Here is a 22,180-nt window from a genome sequence, read left to right as displayed (position 1 = left end):
TATACTCTTGCTTCCTGAATTTTAAACTACAAACTGCTACCTCTAGCATTCAAGGCCATCAGTCACTGAACTTTCAGCCTTGCCACATACTCTTCCCCTTCATTCATTCACTGAAGATTACTTTCTCCACTTAAATTACTTCACTCAACATTATAGCGCTTAAAACGAATAGAGCACTATGTTAGACCCTAGGGATGAAACAAAACTTAAATGAAGCACACTCTTCTCAATTCAATAAGCATTTATTAGGCACCTAGTATGTGCCAGGATGGTGGTAGGGATACAAAGATAAAATGAAAAAGTGCCTGAGTTTATATTACATAGGAGGAAACAAAAGTACACTGTCAGTTTATTGATTGGTAAACACAAAATACATGAAAAGTAATTATCACAAAGGCAGCAAAGGTCTAATATGAAGATCAGTTTGTTATCAAGGAAAAGAGGGGTTCCGGAGAGTACAATGGAAGAATGAAATGGAAACACCAGAAATACAGGGTTGCCATGGATAAGCATGAGAAAACAGTGAGGGGGTTGTCAATGAAGGGAGTTTCAGCCCAGCCAGCCTACAACTTACTCTAAGTGAATCCCACATGGCAGTAGATTGTTACTCCTTACATAGTTGCAAGGGTAAAGTTGATTTGATTATCAATCCCTAAAATTGGATTATCAATCATTAAGATTAGATTGACTATCAATGCCTCAGGGAGAAAAATGTTGGGGGATGGAGAGTATGCCAGCAATGGTGAGGCAGATGTCCAGTTCCTGGTCCTGACTAAGAGGCAAGGGTCACTAGGATAAGATACACAGATAAATAGGGAAGGGGAAGAGGAAGGAAAAAGGAAAGGACTGTAGCATTTATTAAGTGCCTACTACATGCAAGGTACTATGTTAAGTGTTTTATAAAATGTCTTACTCAAATATACAATATTATAAGTACATTAGTTAGTTATAAAATGTGATGCTCTAAGGCAGGGATGGGGAAACTTCAGTCTCAAGGAAACACGTGGCCCTCTAAGTCCTCAAGTACAGCCCTTTGACTGAGTCCAAACTTCACAACAAATACCCTTAAAAAAAGAATTTGTTTCCCACCTCTGATCTAAGGGGAAAATTATTACCAAACAAAGTTTTTAGTTAAAGAAAGTCTCACAAGAGAGATGACATTTATGCTGATTAAAAATTGGGCAAGAATTTGGCAGATTGCCATTTAAAATTTAACAGGCAACAAAGGAGGAAGAGCATTTCATGCACAGGAAACAGTACTGCTTGGGAATCATTTCTACATACAAGCTAGTTGAGGAGGTGGGCGTTAATGACATTGCCAAGGAACAAAGCAAACAAGAGAAGAGGACCAGACCTTTACAGAACAACCAGCTTACGTTGAGAGAAGTAAGGAATAAGAAAAAAAAATAGGAAAGAGAGATTAGAGAGGTAAGATGTACAAGCAGCAGGGTGTGGTGTCTTTGATTGCCAGGAAGGTAAGTGAAAGACTATAAGGGTGTGGTTGAGTGTCAAAAGCTAAATAAAGGGTAAGAAGGAGGGGGGAAAAAACAACCTGGTGCAATGGTGGGGGGTAGGTAAGGAAGAAGGGGATGGTACACTGAATACGAATCAGAGAACCTGGGTTTGAATTCCAGTTCTGCCCCTTACAATCTGTGTAACCTCTCTGGCCTCCAGTTTCCTCATCTTCAAAATGAGAAGACTGACTCAGACCAAAGGTGCCAATGTCAAATGAGATAAGGTCACTCACTAATCCTTTATTAGTAAAGTAGAAGGCTGGATAACCTGCTGTTAAGTGTGAAGGGAAGATATGGATATATATGAGGGAAGGTTTGAACATGGTCACTGCAGTCAAAACTGACTTCTCTTCATCCCTCATTTCTATCCTATTCTCTCGCATCATTATCCCTTTTGTTCCATGATCCCCATGCCTAGGATGGTATCTCCAATGCGAGCTACTGAAATCCTTCCTTTTCTTCAAGGCCCAATTCAGGATCCATCACCTCCATTAAGGACTCCTAAATGAAAGTTTTTTCTCTCCTCCTAAATTTCTCAGAATACATTTCCGAGACATCTATTTTGCATTCATCACTCACTGCCCAAGGTCAATTATTTAACCACATACCTTCCTTAACTATTATAGTACACTCCTTAACGTAGACTGTCATAGCTAATTTTTGTACTTCCAGGACCTTGAATATATAGATGTAGTATTAGTTGAATTTAATTATATTTCTATAGAACCTTTTATCCTAATGAATTCTAGTCACACAGAGAACTCTAACATCCTTGAAATCAATCAACAAGTCAACATTTATTAAGCACCTACTACGGCGCTAGGCACCATGTTCTGAACTCTTTCAGGGTATAAAATGACTATATCTCTGAACCAAGAACTTAAAGAAGGATAACTGAAGTGAAAAATACTTCATATTACAAATGAAGATACCATGTTACAACTGAAAAGGCAAAGATATGTTTAATTTGGCAGGGTATAAACATTTCCAAAATACAAACTGTTTATACTTGGATCTGTGGCATCAACTAGGTTCAAATAATAAGCAAAAATTCCATCTATACAGTAGAAATAAAATTGGAGATGGGTAGATTAACTGGTTGATTTAATAGGTGTAGTTAATCAAATCAGATAATTCAGTAAAAAAAAAACTCACATCTGGTTTAACTATCAATTCACTTATTAATCCACTCATCAAATCAATCAGATATAGATAACTGCCAGATTCTTGCCAATATGGCTGTGTGGCTTTAACTTTTCCTAGGCTTGTTTCCTCTTGTATACAATAAGCAAGCTGGACTGGATAATCTCTTCATTCCCAATGGCACCAAAAAGTCTATGGTTCCACTGTAAGAAAAATTATGTGCTTAGATTTCAAGGTGGTAATAAAGATGCTATTTTAAATTATTTCTCAAATTGGTAGACTACAAAGATAATAATGTCCTACCTTATCTCATATGGTCTAGCTTACCTATTTGTTTTTTAGTTTATTAAAAGAATTCATGATTCATGCTCTATTCCTCCACTCTTAGAGTAGAATATATTTATTAAGTAGAAGACCTTAAGCAAAACATATTTTTAAAGGGACTGCTAGTGAGAAGGAGAGGAGTGGGAACTGAGGAGAATTTTTTCTACTTCAGGTCTAAGATGCTCTAATTAAAATTCAATATTGCACTTGGCATGTGGATTCCTACATGAAACTCCTGTCATGGTTAAGGCTTAAGGTTAAACAGGTTAATAGAGCCAATAAAATGGCTCTATTGAATTACACTGAACCACTTTTCAACATAAAGCTGCAATTCGCAGCTCCCTTACCTGACCACTGCGCTAAACTTTAAAATCAAATTAATGGGTGGTACTAAATAACTAAAAGTTAGGAATGTGGGAGCTGAATAGAAGAATCCGCCCAGAATTGAAAATTACTATAAACGGGAGTTTTTAGATTCAAACTGTGATGCAGAAGGAAGAAGGCACTAAGTAAGTCCTTGTGTTGGAGCTAGCATGTCTCAAGGCTGTGGGCTTACGAATTATCTTAAATTAAACATGACCTCTTCTGCAATTCTCCAAGAACCATCAAGCTTTGTTTATTTGGAAGAAAACTACTTCAGGATAAATAGTTAGGTAAATACTTTATTAGCTCACCCTCCCTCTTGCATTCATTGCTGGATTTATCTGTGTGCGGCACTTGAGGTTTCTTAAACAAAACGAAAAACAAAATAAAAAACGCACAGCTTGCTCATTCAAACTGTTTCCCTGGTCTCTAACCAAAACAAGAAGGTGCCCTCGCACAGAGAGATTCGCAAAATATTTTGAATCCTTGAGAGGAGAGCAGGGCAGGTGGAGTGCAGTAGTGACAGTGAAATCTACTTCGAGGAGCTTCAAGTCGCCAGTCAATCGATTGGGCGGCACATGTTTCCTGGTGTGTAACTGCAGGAATTTCCACGAGTTCTGTTTCGGGAGAGAACGCATCTTTGGGGAGCCTAGCTGTCTGGTAAAGAGGTGCGCCTCCTTTTAAAAACCTATCTATTGGTTTTCTTCCAAACTACCTCGACAAAATAAGCATTCCCCCCTCAGTCATCCGGGTCCCTCCCCTTTCCCCCCAATTGGGGGAGAGGGGCTGGCCATCAAAGCTCTCAGGTTTGGGTGGGCGGCCCCGACGCACACCCTCCTGCCCATCCCGAACCCCCAGCTCTGCTCCCGGTCTATGTCAACCTCGTGGGGAGCTGAGCTGCGCGTCAATTTCAACAGGGGCGGCCGGAGTTTCCGTGTCAGTTTCTACAGTGGGGCCGCCGGAGCTCCCCAGTCTACTTCAACCACGCGGCTGTCCGGGAGTCCGGGGTGGGAGTGGGAGTAGGGGCTCCGAGGGGGGAGCAGGAGCCCGGCGGAGGCTGGCAGCAGCGCCGCGCCGCCGGGCTTGAAACCAGGGGGAAGTGCGTTGTGCTGAGAAGGGCAGAGGAAGAGGGACGCTTAAAATCGAAACAAAAAAAATTTTTTTTCAAGTTGCAAATGGATATTTATGAAAGAAAAAGAAAAATCGACGGGGGCGGGAGGGGGAGGTTAAAATGCAAACCTTCCCCCCCTCGCTTCAAGAATGGAGGGGGGGGGGGGTGATACGTAGCAAGTTGCAGGGGGGCCCACGCGGCACCTCCCTCCCCAACTCTCTGCACCTGGGATTAGTGGCGCACAGCCCCAGCTCCGCCTCCCCCTCCCCTTCACCACCCCCCCCATGGCGCGCCCCTCCTCGGGGAGCTCCAAACTGCGCGCCCCGCCACGCTCCCGCGGGGAGGGGAAAGTGGGAGGGAGAGGGGGGAGGAGGGGCAGATCCTCCTTCGTTCCCTCCCCCGCTCGTCGCCAGCCCTGATCCCGGCGCGCACGCACTGCCCCGCGCTGCTTCCCCCACCAGCCCGGAGCCTACTCACCTCCTCCTCCTCCTCCTCCTCCTTTTCCTCCTCCTCCTCCTCCTCCTCCTCCTCCTCTCTCCCTCCTGACCACCGGCCGCGGCCCAGCAAGGCGACGCGCCGACGCCGCGGCTCCCCCCTCCCCTCCAAGCCGCTCCCCCCCCCAGCCCGCGCCGCAGCCTCCTGGCACGTACGGAAGAGGCTCCGCCTCCCCTCCCTGCAGCCCGGCTCCGGCCCGGCCCCTCCTCCCCTCCCTGCAGCCCGGCTCCGGCCCGGCCCCTCCTCCCCTCCCTGCAGCCCGGCTCCGGCCCGGCCCCTCCTCCCCTCCCTGCAGCCTGGCTCCGGCCCGGCCCCTCCTCTGCTCCCCTGTCTCCTCTCCGGTCCTCTCTCCCCTCCCCGCCCGCCCCTTCTCGGGCTGCCTCGGTCACCGCCGCCTCTGCCCGCTGACCTCCCTCCCACTCACCTTCCTAGCTTCCTCTGCCCCCTCCCCGCCGCTTCTTTCCGTCCTTACTCAGCCTTCTTTCCTTTCTCACACCCCCTCGGGCCTCCCTGAGCTTAGACCTCTCTTCTCCGGGGCTTCCTCCAGAGAGCCCCCGCCCCGCTCTTCGCTCCGTTTTTCCTTCTCTCCTTTCCCTTTCTACTCTTCTCACCTCCCCCCCTCACCCTCCCGTCCCCATCTTCTCTTTCTCCATTTGCTTTCCAATTCTTCAGTACAATATAATCACTCCCTTCGGAATAACCCCAAAGCCCCCCTCCCCACCTCCTCCAGGTCCACTACTGACAGTTTTGTTTGAACCTGCCAAACGTCAGTTCTCTAAGGCCCTTCTCTTCTGACTCCTTGCTGGCCCTGTGCACTGCTCTCTTGTCCTCATTACTCTCTTGTGTTTGTTTTCAGTCCAGGTACCTCTTTTGGACCCCTTAAGTCTGCTTAGAATGCCGTGGGCATCTTTTTCTTACCCCTCCAGGGGTTTGCCTCCTGATTAAGAATCTTAGCCCCCTCCCCATTTGATGCCGTTTTGTTATCCAAGTTGTAGCTCTATAAATTGTAGTGAAGTTTCCTTTTCCCCAAAAAAGAATTCTTCCCAATGTGCTTGTGAAATAAAAATTAGGGAGGGTTATTCCCATTTCCCAGAGAAGGAGAAAAGTATGGGATCATGTGGTTTAGTGCGGAAAGGAACCTTTGCCTGGTTACTAGACACTAGTACAGCACTGTCATTTTTACATGAATAAAATCTGGAGGGGAAAAGGTGTTGCAGCTTGAAAGTAGTAGATACATAGCATGTCAACAGAGTATCTAGTTGTTTGAAGGTCATGCTAAGGGGTTTAAACTTAGTCGAATAGGCTTGAAAGGATCGAGGAAGATAAAAATAAATACTCAAAATCCAGTTCTAACGAAATCAATCCAGCCCTTTTTTCACTATACCATACAAATTAAAGCAGTAATAGAACTGATAATCTTTTTATTCACAGCAAATTTCTCTTTCTTCTCATTACTTCCTTTATAGTCTCATTGGTCAATATGCTTTTTGGATTTTCATACCATGAAACCTTATGTTGGTTCTTAAGCTGAATACCTCTGATCCTCTCTAGACCTCAATTTTTTTCATATATAAAGTGAGAAAATTTGTAAGGATTCTTTCCAGGTCATAAATGTGATATTGGGGGAGGATGTGAGTAAAAGCAAAGACAAGTTAACTTTGCCCCCAAGCAAGAGTAGAGGAGTAAGACTGGGACATGATAAATATAATACAAACTGAAATGTGACTATATAAAAGAACATAAAGTGCTATATGATCACTTCCCATTAAGGAAAAGAGGAGGGACCTTCTTGGAGATGGTAGCATTTGACCTGGGCTTTGAAGTATGTCAACAGAATATCTAGTTGGTAGCCCTGAAGGTCAGCTAAGGAGTTTAGACTTGATTAGATAGGTAAATGAAATAAAGCTTTTGGATCAGGGTGGTGACTCCATGGAAAGCACTGTTTCAGAAAGGGTAAGATGAAAATGACGTGAAGGTTGATTTGGAAAAGGAGATATTAGAAACAATGACTCTGGAGTGTAGATATGAAGTTAAAAGGATAGGATAGGATGGAGGCAATCGACCTGAAAAGAAAGGGACATATTGAGACATATTGTAAGAGAATAAGTAGTGCATTGAATAAAGGATTAAAGTACATCTAGGAGATAAAACTGACTTCCAATTTTGACACAACAGATGGACATAGCTATAGTCATAAAATTTTTGAGTTGGAAGGAGTTTTAGAGATCATTTACAAATAAGAAAATAAGCCTGGAGCAGAGAAGGAGCTTGGCCATGGTTGGGCATCTAATTAGTGGCAAAGATTGATCTATGATCCAGGTGTTTTGACTCCAGGCCCTGTGTGCTTTCCTCTACAACATTTTTCTTTCACTATGAGGTGTCATATTTAGTTTAGATGCTTAACTTGAGGTGAAATGACATCTTAATTACCCCTTCTACAATAAATTTTAATGTGGTCCCCATTTAGTAAAAGAAAGTGATGCTAAAACAATCTCACTATACTACTGCATGCTCTCCTGGGTCTTTTTTCTTAATCCCCAGCCCAACCCTAGTGATGTTAAGACACATTGGTTACTTATCATCTAAATCAAGGGTTTATTGAGTGCTTACTGTGTACTCTGAGGGAGATAGAACTATAAGACACAAGTCTCCATCCCCAACAAACTTGAAATCTAGTTAGGAAGACAAAACTACTGGGACTATATGGAACACCAAGTGATAATATGACAGAAGTGAAGTGTTAAATGTTGAAGTTTGGTGCCATAGGGATTTATAGGTGAGGGAGATCCATACAGACTAAAGTAGTCAGTGAAGGAAGACTTTATAGAAGAGGTGAGATAAAGTTAAATTTGAAAGATGGTTAGGATTTGAAGGAATAGAATGGAAAGTTGAAGACACTTCAAATGAGTGGAACAACATGAGTAAAATCAGAGAGATGGGAGCAAGGAGGAGACCAACCTAATTAAATAAATCTTAACAGATTGCTTATTGGAGAGTAGTGGAAAATGTAGTTGGAGCAGTGGAATGGAATCAGCTTCCCACTTGTTGCAGATGGGCATTCTTCATCCTGTGTAATTAGGTCAAATGACTCTTGAGCTCCCTTCTAACTATGAGATTCTGTGAAATGTAAATTCAATACAATTGCAATAGAGGAATAACATGATGAAGACATATAAAGATTAGCCTACCAGTAGTTTGTAGGTTGGATTTGAGGAGGGAGAAAATAGAGTCAGGAAGACCAATACTAAGAAGACTGTTGTAATAAGGAGAGGGAGGAGAAAGAAAAGTAAACTTTCAAAAGAAAAACAAGACCTGGAAATTAACTGAGGGATCAAGGAGAGAGGTGAATTAAAGATGGCTCCCAAGGTTTTGAACCTCTTGTTACCATTCTTGAATAGGAAGGGAACATGTCAAGGAAATGCTAAGTGTCATTTTGGACATGCTAAATTTAGTGTGATGGAAGATGTCCACATCCCAACAGGCATCTGGAGATTGAGACTGACACTTTTTAAACAGTAAACAAGATTGGAGATATAAATTTGTGACCCAACAAAGAGGGAGGCTAACTAAAGCCATGAGAATAAATAAGAACTCCAAGGGTTATTACTAAAGCACAAATTGGATGATATCACTCCCCTTCTTAAGAAACTGCAAAGGTTCTCCCTTTTAGGACAAAATACAAACTTCTGCCTTTTAAAGTCTTCTGTGATCTGAATTTAGCCTACTTTTTCAGGATATTCTCCTTCACAAATGCTATGTTCCTAGCTTCCTTCACAGCTTGGCTTGAGTCACCTCCTACAGGAAGTCTATTCTGATCTTCCCTCCAGTTGCTAGTGCCCTCCCCCTACAAATGACTCTGTCCACATTTTCTATTTAATTTTTAAGTACTTGTTCTCCCCTAGTGTAGGCTTCTAAAAGGTAAGGGTCTATTTAGTTTTTGTCCTTAGTTTTCTGGAGTCTTAGTACTTTGCACAGAGTAGACAGTTGATGAGTGCTCATTGACTGAATGGAGACCAACTATATAAAGAAAAGAACAGAAGGTTAAATATTGTCATAGAGAAAATCAGAGGTAGAAGGTGAGGGAATGACTTAAGTAAGGAAGCAAAAAAAGAACAATTGGAGAAGAAAAAGGAAAACTAAACAGACAAGATATTGTCACAAAAACCAAGAAAACAATTTCAAGGATAGAAGATCAACAGCATTTAATGGAACAGAGAAGTAAAGAACAATACCAATGAAGTTAAAAAAAAAATCAATGGATATATCAACAAACAACTAGGGCCTTTGTAAACTTCAAAAGAAGAGTTTCAGTAGAGTTGTGGGGATGAAAACCAGATTATAGAGGATTAAGAAAAGAGTGAGTAGAGAGGAAAGGGAGGCAATGTACTCTGACCATAAGAGTTACAACTTCAAACTTATATAACCATCAAAAGAATCTAAAACATGAATGTATGTCTTTGCTGAACTATCGGTATTTAAAATTGTAGAAATTTTGTTATTAAAATGATTTAAAATTATAGTCAAGTCTGTTTTTCTTCCGTTTTTAAGGATACACAAGAACACCTTTTAAAAAAAATCTGGTGTGCCTTTTGGTACATTAAAGGAATCATCCTTTCACCCTCCCCCACTTCAGTCCAAACTGCTTCCCCAAAGACTGTTTGCCAGGAGCATGTAAACCAGAGCCAGAATTAATTTAGCAGTAGAAAATCCCCCTTCATAGTCACGATGTTCCCATGTTTCTTTGTAGTTTGGAAAAGACACACCCAGGTTGAGGTACTTTTTCCAGTTATCAGATATTCTTTCCTCTAGCCAAATAAGAGTTCAGCCTGGCAAATGCAAGTCCTGGTATAAGGAAAAGGAAAATTCAAACAGCTGTCCACCCCCTTCTCCATGTTATTCTCTCCATTCTTGGCTTCTGAGACTAGACTATCCTATTTCTCTTCCTTCATCTCTGACAATTCCTCCTATTCCTGCCTCAAAGTTCTGACCTCAGCCCTTTTCCCCATCCACATTCTCTCCCTGAGTAATTTCATCCACTGTTACAATATCAACTATCACCTCTGTGGCAGTGATGCCCAAATCTTTATCTTCACCTCTGATCTTTTTCCTAAGCTCCAAACATGCACCTAAAACTAAGTACTTACTATACTAGACATCTGTATTTAATGTGTCGAAAATTGAGCTTATCATCTTACCACCATGATCTATTGCTCCTCCTGACTTCCCTACGGGTGTTATTAGCACCACAATTCCTCCAGCCAAGCTCAAGACCTGTGACCATCTTTTGCTCCTCCTTCCCTCCCATTCCCCATATCTAATAACGGTATATATTCGTATTGAAATAACTGTCAGCTCCTTTCAAATTCTAGCGTTTCCACTGTAGTTTGTCTCCATTCTATCTTGCCTGAACTATTTCAACATTCTCCTAACATGTCTCTCCCCCTTAATTCTCTCCCATCTTTGATTCATTCTATGCAGTACAGTTAGATTAATTTTCTTGATCTCACTCAGAATCTTTCCTATTCCATTCCTGCAAATTCAACTTACCTTGCCAATTAGGAGCCATCTCAAGTTGACAAACTGAGCCCTGGGAAAGACCTTAGCTTAAAAAGACCAGGGTCTCCCACTGTATACAGGGCCATCACCAGTGATCCTGATCTATATCTTGCGATTGGATCCAGATGTCTCTGAAAGGAAAAGTGAGGGTGGTGACTTTGCACAGCCCTCCCTCACTTAAATCCAATTCATTTGAAAATCATGGTATCATCTTCATGATGTCATAGCCTCCTTCCAGAAAGAAGGACACACAGCAACCACCTTCCCAACCTGCTGAAGATCTTATCTACCCTTCAAGACTCATCAGAAATGCTACTTTCTAATGTAGATATTTCCTATGTTCCCCCAGAAGTCATTACCCCCTTCTATGAAATCTTACCACACTTTGAACCCCTCTTATGCACTTTTAACCCTTTGTATTAAAACTAGTTGAGTGTTTTATCTCTTCTACCATATTCTTGTGGACAATCATTCATACCCCCCTCTTTTTTTCCTTCTGTAAAATGTTGATAATTTTTTTACTTTGCCACCATTTTCCAACAGCCTTTCTCCACTTCCAAAGAAGCCTCCCATGTATCAAGGAATCAGAGCAAAACAAAACAAATCCTGCACACTGACCATACCAGACAATGCATTCCTTAATTATCACTTACAATCAATTCATCAGCCCTCCACTAAGAAGAGAAAATAATGGTCCATCAATTCTCTCTGGGGTCATAATAGTTCCCTGCATTAGCGTGAATCTTGATGTCTTTTCCTTTACTTTTTAGTGTTCATTGTGTTTCTTGTTTTGGTTCTATTTGTTTCTGTCTGCATCTGTTCAAACAAATCTTCCCAGATTTCTCTGATTTGTTTATATTCATAATTTCCTCCTCATCCATTTTTTTTGTATCATTCTTTGTCACTGAGTACTGCTCAGTGTGCAGAATTGGATTGAATTGAAGCCAATTCAAACATCCTTGTTATAAGGAAAAGGGAATTGTTCTCCCCATCAGCTCTTTCAGTGACCATCTTATTATGCCTAATATTTATACAGCACATCCAAGTTTGCAAAGTACTTTAAATACAACCCTCACAGCAACCCTATGAGGTAAGTACTATTGTTATCACCAATTTACAGAAAAGGAAATTGGGAGAAGTTAGGACTTCCCCAGGATCTTGCAGCTACAATGTATTTGAGGCAGGATTTCAACTCAGGTCTTCCTTAGTCCCAAACCCAACTCTCTTTCCACTATTCCACAAGGCTACCTAATAGCTTATCATGATCAGTAAAAAACAATTCCTAAGTGACCAAGTGTAAAAGCTCAAAATTTTAGAGTTAGAAGGGCCTTGTAAAGTCATCCCAAGCAAAGAATATAAAAAGTCCTTTGATTTTTAGTGTTTTGCTGAAAAGTAGAATACTTTTATCATTTTTTTATTGGAACCTACTAAGAGTTAGATCCCATGGGAAGACAAAAGCATATGATCTGGTTTAAGAACTGTTCATGCCATTCAATTGAAAAATATGTGTGATTAAAAAAAATGTTAGAGTCTGAATGAAGGTTGAAGTAACCTTTATTTTTCTTGGTTATTTTAGGGGGACAGGGGTCTGTATTTTCTTTCACAACATGACTAATATGGAAATGTTTTTTATGACTGCACATCTATAACCTATATCAAATTGTTTGCCTTGTCAATGAGGGTAGGGGAAGGAGGGAGAGAATTTCAAAATTAAAAAAAAAATTACACATAATTAGAAAAAAATAAGTGTGTGAATTTCTCAGGAAAAGAATCATGCAATTGATAGTGAAGCATGCCTCCTTCCTTTTGGCAGAGAGGTGGGAGACTACAAGTGCAAAATGGGGCATACCTTGTTAGATATGGACCATTTATTGCTTGCCTTCTTAATGAGGGGAGGGAAGAGAGGGAGAGAATTTCAAAATTAAAAGATTACATGTAATTAGAAAAAAATAAAATAAGTGTGTGAATTTCTCAGAAAAATAAATATGTAATGGACAGGAAAGTATGCCTCCCTCCTTTTGGCAGAGAGGTGGTAGACTACAGGTGCAAAATGGGGCACACCTTGTCAGATATGGACCATGTATTGCTTTCTTTCATTAGCTACAAAGAAGGATTCTGGAGATCACAGAGGGAAATTTTCATTCAATAGTAATAATAATATTTTTAAAAATCCCAAAATAAAAAATGCAACTCTTTTAAAAGAAGAATTGAACATCCTTATATATCTAACTTGCTACCCTGAATGAATCTCTAGTCAGTAGTGACCAGGGATTATTAAATTTAGTCAACAAATACCACATTGCTGAAATCATCACCATATTTGGTTTTAAAAGCCCCTTTGCTATTGGTCCTGGCTGAGAGGCCAAGAATGCAATAGCCCATGAAGAATGATTCGTGCTCTCTGCTTAGGAGATGATCTCTTTAAGAGAGTGTTCAACTATGTCAGCCCTGTAATGAAATAAACTTGCCTTGTCACTACCAGACTGTATCTTCTGGTCTATAGGAGTTTGTTCACTCAATGCTTTTTTATAAAGAATGAATTCACATTTTAAAAAAGAGAGAGAAAGATTACATAATCTCTTCTCATGATTATCTCTCATAGTAATTATCTGTTGCCTACAATCAGTGTTAGCCAACCAGGTTCAGATGGCAAGAAATGTTTGATCTGCGGTGATGTGATTTATGAGATTGTGTGTATGAAAGGTACGTCTAGGCACATACAGAGAACATATTTATCTAATTTGACTGTCAGTGATTTAATTAATGTTTGTCAAGCACTTTGAACATGAAAAGAACTATCTGAAAGCTGAGTGCTATTATTAATAATAATCATTTTGCCTATTTATTGAATTAAAATTAACATACAAATGTGATACCCTTGCAGTATCTTTGATAGGGATGCTCCTATTCTAACAAGTGAGCTAGGTTAGACTTTAAGAAAGTCTTTTCATGAAAACTTCAAGGCAATGATTTATGAAAGTAAAACCTTCAGCTGGTTGGGCCTATTTCATCAGTAGATTTATAAGTGTACAGACTGGGTAAACAACAGTGACAGCTTGGGGAAGTATATGCACCTGTTTATTTAAAAGATGTTAACAGGGGCAAATCTAAAATAAGAATGTGTACCACAACCTGATTTTCAGTAAATTTTTATGCATGCCTACACTGAAGGTTACCCATATTATCAGCAAATTTTTTCTCTCTTTCTGAGAACACGACAACTGATGAGAATAAAGCATCTGTGTCCATTTGAGGGGGAAAGAAAAAAAAACCTGGAAAGAGCTTCACATTAGAACTTTTCTGAAAAAGCAAGCATGATGCCTTCCATAGCTGCATTTCCCCCCCATTTCAAGTAAATGTAAGAGGAAAAATAAAAGTGGAGACAAGGGAATGGTCAGACAGAATTGAACTCCTTGGCCACACCCATTTTTCTGGGTATGGATCCTGGTGATACTTATGTTACAGTTCCATGAATTAGTAGGACAGAACTCATAATGAGATGGTAAGGATACTTTCCTAATTTCCCTGCAAAAATGAGAGCACCTTTGTATATATATAGCAGCATGAGAGATATGGCTATACTGGACTGAGCTAGAATTCCACATGTGAATTATGGAAATCTCGTTCATTATATTCACACACATATGCTTCAGTTCTGGTTCTTAAGCTTTCACAAAATGGTCTTTCTCTTGTCTGCTACTTACACCGTGAGCTTTTCCTTTTCTACAAGGAAGGAGAAGAGTGAATTGGAAGTCTTTTTTTCCCATGGGCCTTCAAGTACTAATGGATTTATGTTAAAAGACATGCCCATGCTGCATATACCTCTACAACATTCTGCTTCTCCCATGTGCGAAAAACATGGAGAGATATTTTGTGTGTATCAATTCAATTCTACATATCATATTATTGAATATTTTTAGGTGGATTTAAACACTGTTCTAGGCACTGGGTAAGAAAAACAGCCTCTTACCTCAGGAAGATTACAGTCTTATAAGAGGATATGATGTGTACACAAAGAATTATAATTCGAAATTGAGCATAATAAATTGTACCCAGTGGTGCAGGATAAGTCCTTCAACCCAAAAGAGGCTCTGACTTTGGGTTCAAGCAACCCTGTCTTCGTGCTAGGGGTAGTTTTACCCTTAAAAAGGGCAGGGGTGGTAGTCAGACTTTTCTTACAATATCTGACTTATTACCACCATCCCAGAAACCCAGGAAAGATCTTTTTAATAAAACTTGGGTATAACTAATTTTTAGGATCACCTTTAAAGGAATTAAGAAGAATGGTTTTATAAAAAGTAACTCAATGTACAAAGTAGGTTAATACAAAGTAGGTATAGAATAGCTATGTATTTTCTCCATCATAAAAAAAGTGCTTAAAACACTTAAGATTCATAAGTACACATTAAGAAATACATAAAACATCAGATAATATCCCATCAATCCTTCTATACTTTCCCTAGGTTTAAAGATGATTCGAGGTACTGCTGAACTGACCTTTTTTTCATCTAATATTTGCCTTCTTGAGCAACTTACAAGGTCTAGTTCTTCCCACTAGCCTAGGAATAGCTTGGATTTTCTTAGTCTTTTTTTGGCTCTTGGCACATGGTAGATGCTTAATAAATACTTGTTAGATTGATTGATTTTGAGAATTGACTGGAGGGAGATGAAGGAACTCATGAGAGATAGCCTCTATTAAGAAAAAGGTCTTCTATGACTTGCAGGGTACATGTAGTGAAACATTTTCCTGGAGACCATAGATCAGAGCAAGTAGAGATATTCAGATCTTCTTGACATGCCCCTAAAATTAAGTCAGTATTCAGTTCAGAACATTAAACTCTACTGAGATACTTTCACTATCTATAAACTAAAGTATCTGAATCCACTTTAAATCTTGAGAATTTCTGCTGAAATCCATATTTTATTTTTCCACATTATTTGAAACAATATAAAAAGAACAATACATGCATTGTAAGAGTGAGACACAGGAAACCAGAGGGATGTGAAAAGACATTTACAATTGAACCCCAAGTGAGCATTTTCTTTTGCCTGGAAAGAGGAACTGGATACAAAAGGAAAAAAAGAAAGGCTACAATCCTCTACCTATTAGATTGAACAATAGGAAAGAAAATTGATTCATTCATTTTTTTTTTCGGAAAATACTTGTTAATCCTAACCTCCAATATTTTTTGTGGTTGTAGGACTAGAAATGGAAAATATATTCAATGAAAAAATCTTTTATTAAATACTGGTTAATGATGTACTGTTATTTCTTTTTAAAAATAAATGTTAATTTATTGTTGTCTATTACCACCTAGTAATACAAAACTGAAATATATATATTTTTCTGTCTCAAGTCTTTCCCCTCTATATAATCCATTCTCCACAAAACGATCAAAGTGATACTCTTAAAGCACATTTTTAACCATGTCACTTCTCAGCTAAAAAATTCCCAGGGGCTTCCTATCGCTTCTACGATAAAATACAAAGTTCTCTATTTTAGATTGTTTAAAATTTTTTTTCAGGTAACAAGTGTTGTTTTTTTTTTTTTTATTAATCTGTCTCTCCCATTGTACCCCCATTCAGCAAATTGATTTTTTTTAAAAATCCTTTTATATATATCTTCAAGTACTACAAAACAAATTCCCATATCAACTATGTCTTAATATGCATGTTTCTTTTAAGTTTATCACCTTTCTGTTGGTGAGTGGCATGTTTTACCTTTATTGATAATAATAGTTGACATTTATATAGAGCTTACTATGTGCCAGGTGTTGTGCAAAGCACTTTACAGTTACCATTTTAATCTGATCTTCTCAACAACCCTTCAAGGAGGTAGGTGCTATTCTTATTCCCATTTTAAAGACAAAGAAACTGATGCAAATAGAGGCAAAGTGACTTGCCCAGGGTCACACAGCTAGTATCTGAGGTCAAATTGGAACTCAGATCTTCCTGCCTTTAGTCCTGATTCTCTATCCATTGTACCTCTAGCTGCCTTTTTATTCTTTTCAGACTTATGCTTTATCATTACATTGCTCAGAGTTCTGAAGTCATTCAAAGCTGTTTTTCTCTATAATGTTGTTATTATTATAAAAACTGTTCTAGTTCTACTCATTTCCCTCTGTATCAATTGATACAAGTCCAGTTTCTTCTGAAATTGTCCATTTCATCATTTCTTATGGCATAATACTATTCTGTTCCATTCATCAAATAGTACAATTTGTTAAGCCATTCCCCAGAAGTACATCCCACAAGATTTTAGTTTTTGGCTACCACAAAAAGAACTCTTTAAGTATTTGTGTGTGTGTGTGTGTGTGTGTGTGTGTGTGTATTTGGTTGCTTTGGGGTATAGGCTTAGTAGTGGTCAGAGGGGGTCAAAAGATAATTCACATTTTGATGATTTTCTACGCATAGCTTCAAATTGCTTTCCAGAATGAATGGACCGATTCACAGCTCTAGCAACAGTACATCAGTGTGCTCATTTTCCCGTAGCCCTATCAACATTTGTCATTTTCCTCTTCTGTCATCTTTGCTACGCTGACAAGTGTGAAGTGAACTCTAAAAGTTGTTTCAGTTGTATTTCTCTGATTAATAGTGATTTAGAGAATGTTGCCATACGTTTACTGATAGCTTTAATTTCTTCCTTTGAAAACTTCCTGTTCATACCTTTTGACTATTTATCTATTGGGGAATAGTTCTTAGTCTTGTAAATTTAAATCAACTACTTACATATCTTAGAAATGAGACCTTGATGAAATTTGTTGCAAAAATTTTACCCCCAGTTACCTATTTTCCTTCTAATTTCTACTACTTTAAATTCTACAAAAACTTCTTAAATTTAACATAATTGAAATGATCCATTCTCTCTTGGAGAATACTCTTTACCATTTGTTTTTCATGAACTTTTTCCCCTTTCCATAGATGTGAAAGGTAATTTCTTCCTTGCTGTTCTAATTTAAGATGTGACATTTTATATCTAAGTCATATATTCATTTGGAACTTATCTTGACATGGGTTTGAGGTGCTAGTCTGTGTCTAATTTCTGCCAGACTGCTGTCCAGTTTTACCAGTAGTTTTTGTAAATACCTCCCACCAAGTATTTAGATTTATAAAACATTACGTAACTGCTGGCTACCTGTTGTTTTCTCCTAAAGAAAGGTTTTCACCTTCGTGAAGGTAGGGACTCTTGTTTTTGCCTTTGTATCTTCAGGACCTAGCACAGTGCCCAACACATGCAGATAATGATAATTATTATTGTTATTATTAACATTTTATGTAGTCCTTTAAGATACAAAGGACTTTAGATGCTATATTCTAAATAAATGTTTATTGATTTGTTAATTTTTGTCGCTGTTTTAACCTATTTATCATAGATTAACATGGGGAGATAGTTGCTAATTGTGCTATACAGCTTCTGCATTCACTGTTTTAAAATAAAACCCCATCCTTCTCTATTGTGCATAATTTACATTCATAAACACATCAATATTTAAAAAGAGGTGAGATTTCATCACCAAGGGTACTCCCTCCTGTGATGCAGACTTCAACCTTTTTGGGCCTTAGCAGATGATTTTCATGACTTTTTGTGGTCAAAAAGAAATACATCATCTGGTGTCCATAGGGTGATAAGCCCCTTGGGATTCAACTAAGTTGATCATCAGATGATAAACTCATAAACTATTGTTGAACCAGTACTTTAGAGACTTTTCACTTCTGAAGGGCCTTTGGGAGCTTGAACTCTATGCAAAGTCAAAATGCTAAATAATCATTTATTAAGTACCTACTTACTACGTGCCAGGCACTGTACTCGGGACTGGGGATACATTCATTATAATGAGATACCAATAGAGGACTTTAGCCAAAAATATACATACACACATGCACAAAGGAAAAAAAAAACTAGAGAAAAAGACTATGTCTACCTGGCATTTCTTTTTTACCTTAGCTTTCAGAGGCTTAATACTCAGGAAAATGGGCTTGATTCCTGCCTCAGACTCTTATTAGCAGTGTAACCCTGGGTAAGTAGTTTAAATTCTTTGTGACTCAGTTTCCTCATCTGTCAAATGAGAGGGTTGGACTTGCTGGTCTTTAAAGTTCCTTTCTGTACAGAATCTATGATTCACTGTTTGGTTTCTTTTTATGTATTAAAAGAACGAAGTCACTACCATATTCCTTGCTTAATGTGCTTTGAGGGAAAAAAAGTGTATTAGTCTGCTACAAAGAAATAAAAGAATAAAATTTAATAATACCAACAATCTTTTTGATTTTGCTATCTGTGATGGAGTTGAAAAAAATCTCAAAATAACATTTTATTTTTATTGCATCTCTGACTTTCAAGCAGTAACCCATCTCATCAATCAAAGGTCACAGACTTAAATGAGTCACCACCCAAACTACGATAAACATTTACACCAACAATTACCATATATAAATTTAGACTATAATTTTTCTTCTGTATGCTACCATGTAGCTAATATGACCCATAAACATTATTTTTTAAGGTTTACTGCAATACAGAACAATTTGGTTACTTTGCTGGTGTAAATTTATTTCTTTTTCTTCCAGTATTTGTTACTGTTACGAATTTCCGTTAAAAAAAACAAAAGAAACCAGTTCTGCCTCATCAGCCTCAGAATTTCATTTTAAGTAGCTCTTCCAATTTACTAGACAATTGAGTGTTTTAATAGGCCAAATGTTAGTAATCTGGTAGTACTATCAAATGATAGTAGTTTACACTTACATGAATTTATATTGTACCTTGTTGAAAAAACAATTGAAAAAATAGAGACATATAGGTTGACACCCACAGGAAATATCTGTCGTTTCTGCATCACAGAATGCTCTCTTTACCTATTATCCCAACTGGTTTATGGCTTAGTAGTTAAGTATTAGAGAGCTGCCTCAGACAAATAGAAGTTAAGTCACTTGTCTAGGGCGATACAACTAGTCAGTATCAGGGGAGGAATTTGAATTTAGGTCTTTACAACTCCAAACTTCACAGCTCCAGGACTCTGTTTTGCTACACATGCTACACCTATGGATTAATATAAATGTTGCAAAACAAACATATTAAATATCATCAATATTTTAATTCAAAACACTGAGGGCATCCTACATGAACTTCCTCAGCTCTCTCTTCTCCCTTATTCTTTCTCTCCTTCTTCCTTAAGATCTTAAGAAAGATCCTTAATACTCATTTAGGGTTAATCTATACCTTCGATCCCATTCTCCTCTAGACTTTATTGAAGCAGTCATCCCATCATTCTTGAGTATATTTAATCTCTTCCCTTCCAATGGCTCCTGCAGATATGCTTGCAAACATTTTCAGATCAAAAAAGGTCTCCCTGGCTCTTTCTGTACAACCCAGTGACTGTTCCATCTCTCTCCCCCTCACTTTTAAGTTTCTTGGAAAAGTTACCGAGACCCAATTCCTAGACTTTTCTATCCACTCTAATTAACCCCTTGAACTTAAGCTTACTCCCCTTTCCTTCTCTACTACTTCTCTCTCAAGGATCATCAGTGACCTTTTCAGTGACAAATCCAGTGGCCTTTTTTCAGTCTTCAAACTCTTTGACCTGTGTGTATCATTTGACACCAACCATTTCTTCCTGTTGGATATTTTTTCTTCCTTTGTCTAATGAGAAATTTTCTGGAGATCTAGGGCTTAAAATCTACTTCTGATGCTTATTATCTCTGTGATTATAGCCCCTTGGTTTTTATGAATATATTTCATTTGTAAAATGGGGACATCGTTACCTGTACAGTGTGAGGTTCAAATAAGGTAAAGTGATTTGTGAACCTTAAAGTGATATATAAATGTTGTGTAATAGTTATATACTCAGCCTGTATTACCTCTCTAACGGCTTCTTCACTTTCTCCTATGTGTTCACTCTCTTCATATTAAATGCATATTTCCCATGTATCTGTCTTTGGCCCTCCTCTCTCTGTACTTTAGCAGATGGCATCTGCTACCTCCTCTCTGTAGATGACTACAGAATCTATATCTTTAGCCCTTCTTCTCTTTTGAATCAAATGATGAGTATTTATTAAATACTCCTTGTTGTGTATCAGACACAGTGCCTTATACTAAGGATACAGAAATAAAGAATAAAACCTCCACTTAAGTGTCCCACAGATACCTTAACCTCAATAGGTTTAAAGCTGACTTCTTGTTCTATACCCATTCCTCTCATTGTTTTCATTATTTCTCTCTGTAGTACTACTCTTCACTTGGTATTTCATATATTTATGAATATTATCTTGAGTCACTCTTTATCCCTTCTTTCTGTCCAGTCTATCACAATAGTAATAACAATCATAGCTAACAATTATATAGCTCTTACCCTGTTCCAGAACCCGTGGCTAAGCATTTTACCACTATTGTCTCATTTGATTCTTGTGAATGGTAGGTGCTCTTCATATCTCATTTTACAAATGAGGAAATTGAGGCAAACAGAAGTTAAAGGACTTGCTCAGGGTCACACTGCTAGTATTTGAGGCCAGATTTGAACTCATCTTCCTGACTCTAAGCTCTGTGCTCTAACCACTACATCACCTAGCTGTTGATTTTACTTCCTGTACAATAGACTCAATGGCCTCTAAAGTCCCTTTTTGCTCTAGCTCTGTGACTCTATGATCCTAGTTCTGATGACAGAACTACTTGGCCTGTGTTCTAAATGATGGTAGACTGTTTCATCTTGGTTTATTTAGTGATGACAAAAACAAAACCAAACCTTTGAATTGGCTGTTGAGCCAGAATTGAGTGTGCATACAAAAAAACTTGAATTAAAGAAAGCTCTCTCTCTTTCTCTGGTAGTTTTAGGGGAAAGATAAATGCCCCAAGTCCACAGGTGGAGAGACAGAGGTAGCAGTAGCTGAAGTGTCAATACTGCCTTATCTCCATTCAACATATGGACCTGAATGCATAAAGCCGATATCTTTCTGTGTTTGTTGTGTACATTCTTTCTCCATCTCAAAGAAATGAAAGTTGGTGATGAAATGGAAGTGATTACAACCTTGCAAACTTCTAAAGGTTAAAAGAACCACAAAAGGTATAGCAGCTGGAATCCTTCCACCAAAGGTATAGCAGCTGGAATCCTTAACAGAGACTCCTAGTAATCAGAGCAGCACAGTCCAGTGAGGAGCCAGATGGGATGATTGACCTGTTTCATCTAGCCCAGTGGTGAAATTAACTCAGGAGCTGAGAAACTATGTCCTGCAAAAAGGGAAGTCATTCATTCATTAGCTGTGCCACACCCAGAAGTTTACTGGGTAGTTGACATTTTAAGTTTGAGCTCACTCTCCCAGGAACCAAGGTGGCAGATTTGTGTTTTTTTTAATTTTGTTCTTGCTACATTTTCTCAGTAAATATTCTTTGTGAAAGCAAATAGATATTCATTGGTTAATTTATATTGAAGAGAGATCAACTGGTCAAAATGTTGTTGAGGCAGTAGTCACTGGCCAGATGATGTTAGGGAAATATTCATAATGATGTAGGGGTGGGGAGGAGAGAGAATGAACAGATTTAGGGGGGAAACCTCTTAAGGTCCCTTAACTTTCTAGGGTTACCCTTGAAACTCTGAGGGAGGCAGTAACATTGTTTTGGAGACTCAACCTGCTAGCTGAGTTTGAGAGAGCCCATATGTGCATGATAATCAACAAAAATTGTCTCTCC

General features: G+C 38.8%; 1 protein-coding gene across 3 annotated transcripts in view; it reads right to left on the bottom strand.

Annotated features, from left to right (window-relative positions):
* GTDC1 (glycosyltransferase like domain containing 1) overlaps positions 1-5,073 on the bottom strand; it is a 444,669-nt gene extending 439,596 nt beyond the window's left edge. The window contains exon 1 of one of the 3 annotated variants that reach the window (XM_072613182.1): positions 4,933-5,073. The gene's annotated coding sequence lies outside the window, so the exon portion shown is untranslated. The remainder of the gene's footprint in view (positions 1-4,932) is intronic. The other 2 variants (XM_072613176.1, XM_072613179.1) reach the window with 2 other exon arrangements.
* Positions 5,074-22,180: the final 17,107 nt, after the last annotated feature.

Source organism: Notamacropus eugenii, chromosome 5, assembly GCF_028372415.1.
Source record: "Notamacropus eugenii isolate mMacEug1 chromosome 5, mMacEug1.pri_v2, whole genome shotgun sequence".
Lineage (NCBI taxonomy): Eukaryota > Metazoa > Chordata > Mammalia > Diprotodontia > Macropodidae > Notamacropus > Notamacropus eugenii.
The sequence above is the reverse complement of the archived record's forward strand: the minus strand, read 5'-3'. Positions and strand labels throughout refer to the sequence as shown.